Consider the following 2,962-nt stretch of genomic DNA (forward strand, 5'->3'; position numbering starts at 1 on the left):
AATTCGTGTGGGACCCTATGACACGTCATGCCTAGGGATAATTGTGAAACCATTGGGAATATGAAAACCACAGAAAAGAATAGAGAACGAGTTCAAATAATTGAATCAGAATTAAGGAAGTAACCAAGTACTATTAGAAAAATTAATTAGACCCGATAAGGGACATTTTGGTCAATTCACTCTCAGAGGTGACTTTTGACCTAAATATCCATTAAAATGTGTAACATTAAAATAATGAAAAATAATTAAAAATGAAGAGATGTGTAGTAAAAAGAAAATGAAAGAAAAGAAAAATTTAAATTTAAAATGCTTTATGACATCACAATGATGCAAGCATGACCTAATTAATTTATAATTTTAAATTAGCAAAATTTTGGGATAATTATAACCTAAATAAGACCACAATTAAAAGAAAATAAATCACTTTCTTCCTCAAAAAAGAATCCAGCTGGCTCCTCTCTTGGCTCTTTCTCTCTTTACCCAAAATTCCTCCATTAATGGTCACCCTAAGCTCTTTAAATCCTAATTTTTCTTCATAAATTTCATACCCACCAAAGTAAAACCTTGTTAATTAGCCTTGGTAGAAAGATTGAAAGTGGAAACAAGGAAAAATTTGAAAAGCTTTGGAAGATTAAAAAAGCTTCATAGAGGTAAGTGATCTTCCAAGCCATCTCTCTTCTTTAATCTTTTAAAACATAATTGGCATGAAAAATTAAGAATATGATGGGAATATGGAAGAGGAAAATTTTGGCAGCCATGGTATAGTGAGGTTTTGATGTGCTTTAATCTAATTAAGCATGGATTCTAGCTTGATTTGGGATGTGTATATGATTATTGAGTTAAGCTTGCATGAATTGCATGAAAATTTGTAAGGTGGAAGAATTAGGGTTTATGACAATAATGGTTTTGATGAAATATTGACCAATTAGTGCTATTATGCCTAATTGTGGTCATTTGGTATATTTTGAGTTGAGAATTAACATGAATTGACGAATGGAATTGAGATAAGTGAGGGATATTGAATTGCTGAATTCTGGACCAATGAGTCCAACAAGGTTAAATGGCCATAAGTAGAGTTGTGTTGCTCCAATTGGTGTGAGGCTAATTGGAGATGAAACTAGGGTCATAATACCACATTTTTCATGGAGAAAGCTTGCTCAAAAACTAACCATAAGTTGGTATAAAATTGTCTTGAATCTGGGTGACCTACTGCTGGACCTGGAAAAATGACTAAATAAATAGTACATGTTCAAATGGCCATAACTCACTCTAGGAAAGTCAGAATGACCTTATTCTTGAATCATTGGAAAGGCTAGACGTAGGAGCACATTTTTCATGAAGATCATGAGCCCAAATTCTGACCCTAGCCCAACTAATTTGCTAGAACAATTTAGGTCAACAAAACTGACCAGAACCGAAACTGACCTAAAATCCTAGACAAATGGCCATCCGACCAGTTTTGGCAAAAATGCCATAACTTGGTCCACAAAACTATAAATGCAGTGAAACCAAAGCCAAAATTTTTATAAGACCTAGAACTACAATTTTGGTGTTTTGACCAAAATCTAGAACCTAATAGAACTTGGGCAATTTCCTAGGACAAATTAGCCATTCAAATCCTAAAAATAAGCTAATTAGCCATTGACTTCAGAATAGTATTTAAGTCATATCTCCCACTAGAAAACTCTAATTAGGATGACCCAAGCTATTCTAGAAACCTAAGCAATAAGGCTACAACTTTGCTTTACAAACCTTACCAAATTTTGAGGATAAAAACCTCAAATGTGAAATGCAATACACTGACTTGAACCTGAAATCTTGATACACAAAGTTTATAAGTCCAGGTCAGTTAAATTGCCATAACTCACCATACATAACTTTAAAAATTATGATTTTAAAACTGTGAGACCAAGACACATAGGGGAACAACATATATGAATAACATTAGGCCAAAATAAGATTGTAGCTAGTTCAATTGGCTGGGTAAAATGAGGTTCCAGAATCTGCCTGGTTCTGGAACTATAAAGAGTCATTGGACTAACACATGATAAATTGACCATAACTTGAAAACCAAAACTCCAAATGGAGTGATTCAAATTGGAAAATGAAACTAAGACATAGAAGGACAAATTTTATGAAGAACACCTCACTAGATTATGGTTAAAACTAGGTCAAAATTGAGTTCCAAAATCAAGTAGTAAAACTATCCAGAACTCAAACCTTATGAAACTTCATAAGTAATTTAAGTATGCATAATGCAATTATTGGATTAGTTATTGGAAACATCTAGGATGAGTATTGGGACACTTTAATTATGTGTTTTAGTTGGAAAGAAGCCTTCGAAGGAAGAAGAAAGAGTATATTAAGTCAAGACAAGTAAAGGAGGTTTATGCACAACAAATTTTAATTCTTTATATTCCATTTGGAAATTTATTTGAATAAATATTGTGGATGATTTTTGATGGTTATGGCCTTGAGAACTTTATTTGAGAAATAGTGTATTGCCTACTTTATAAATGAAAATTTGGAATGAATTATGATTAGTGATTTGTATGAAATATTTAAATGAAATGGTTTGAATTAGGTTTTGAAATCACACTTGGCATGACAATTTTATTGTGTTCCTCCTCCATCCATGGAATTGATTTTGACTATATTTCCTCCCTCTCTGGCTTGCCAGTTGAGGTTGAGTTCGGATGAGTACTCATATAGCCAGCTAGCCACCTCCCTTATTAATTTTGATTAGTGAGGTTGTAGATTGTTTTGTCGTGGTGTACAACACGGCATTGATCGTGAAATTTTGTGTTATGACCTAAGTTGTGTCAATTATTGGCAACACTATTGTTTACAATTTATTTTGATAAATTATTATTAAAAATATTGGCAACAGCTTTGTGAATTATGATTGTTAAAATTTTTAAATTTCTGCTTATCAATGGATGATTATATTTTTAGTGACTTT

Source organism: Hevea brasiliensis, chromosome 8, assembly GCF_030052815.1.
Source record: "Hevea brasiliensis isolate MT/VB/25A 57/8 chromosome 8, ASM3005281v1, whole genome shotgun sequence".
NCBI classification, from domain to species: Eukaryota; Viridiplantae; Streptophyta; class Magnoliopsida; order Malpighiales; family Euphorbiaceae; genus Hevea; species Hevea brasiliensis.